Source organism: Etheostoma spectabile, chromosome 11 (genome assembly GCF_008692095.1).
Source record: "Etheostoma spectabile isolate EspeVRDwgs_2016 chromosome 11, UIUC_Espe_1.0, whole genome shotgun sequence".
NCBI classification, from domain to species: domain Eukaryota; kingdom Metazoa; phylum Chordata; class Actinopteri; order Perciformes; family Percidae; genus Etheostoma; species Etheostoma spectabile.
Window position 1 is genome coordinate 19230942 of NC_045743.1, and position 1230 is coordinate 19232171.

Here is a 1230-nt window from a genome sequence, read left to right on the forward strand (position 1 = left end):
CACAGTGAATGGATCAGCACTGCACAAATCTCTCAAGGGCCGTCATCTGCAGCCACAATTAATGGATTATTTCACTGCATGCTAGACAGAAACACGTGTGCCCACTGTCCTCTCAAAACCAACACTTATTTCTTTTTTTTAAAGTTACTTTTTCAGGGTGTTTTCCCTTTATTAGATAGGCAGACAGAGATGTGTGAAAGGGGGAGAGAGAGAGAGGGGGGTTGACATGCAGCAAAGGGGCCACAGGCTGGATTCGAACCCGGGCCCGCTGCGTCGAGGAGCAAGCCTCTGTACATGGGCACCCGCTCAACCCACTGAGCTATCTGGGTGCCCAAACCAACACTTATTTCTAAGGATGCCCCCTTTAAGTCGATTAGTCAAATAATGGGTTGTTCTGGTCTTAGTCGACTTGGACTTCTTCCGGCAATTAGTCAATTTTTAATTCTTTCTCATGCTAAATGACTTATTTCCAAGAAACGTATAAGCACAACTCTGGTAAACACACGATTTAAAGTGATGCTTGATTTCCATGATTCTCTTGGGGTGGCAGTAGCTCAGTCCATAGGGATTTGGGTTGGGAACCGGAGGGTCACTGGTTCAAGTCCCCGTATGGACCAAAAAGTAGGGAGTGTGGATTGGTGGCTGGAGAGATGCCACTTCACCTCCTGGGCACTGCCAGGTGCTGTTGAGCAAGGCACCGTACCCCCCCAACCGCTCAGGGCGCTGGTTCAGCTGGCAGCCCCCCCACTCTGACATCTCTCCATTAGTTCATGTACAGATCCTGAGCATGTGTGTGTGTAGTTCAGGACTGTGTGTGATTACTAACAAAGTTTGGACACAGAGTGTAAATTGTAATTTCCCCATGGGGATCCAATAAACAGATTAAAAATTAAACCGAGTTTTCCAGATCTGTCATCAACCAATCGAAAAATCCTGAGTGACTACAGGGGTGTGAGTCTTCACTGGTCTCACGATTCAGTTAGGATTATTCTGTCAGCGATTCGAATAACATTCGCTAGCATTCGATTTGATATCACGATGCATCCAAATGCGTGACCCCCCTCATTATTATTATATATTATTACCTATGGTTTTCATCGACCAATTTAAGCAATCGGATGTATATGAACGCCATTTTTGTATTGTATCTGCTCTTGAAAAAAAGACACAAATGAGGTGGAGCTGAACACAGCAGGCCACCGACAAAAAGGCAAAAACAAAAAAGCAGCA

At 45.4% G+C, this 1230-nt stretch overlaps 1 protein-coding gene across 5 annotated transcripts in view; it reads right to left on the reverse strand.

Moving 5' to 3' along the window:
• Window positions 1-1230, reverse strand: part of gulp1a (GULP PTB domain containing engulfment adaptor 1a) — a 110583-nt gene that overhangs the window by 56499 nt on the left and 52854 nt on the right. The window lies entirely within an intron of this gene.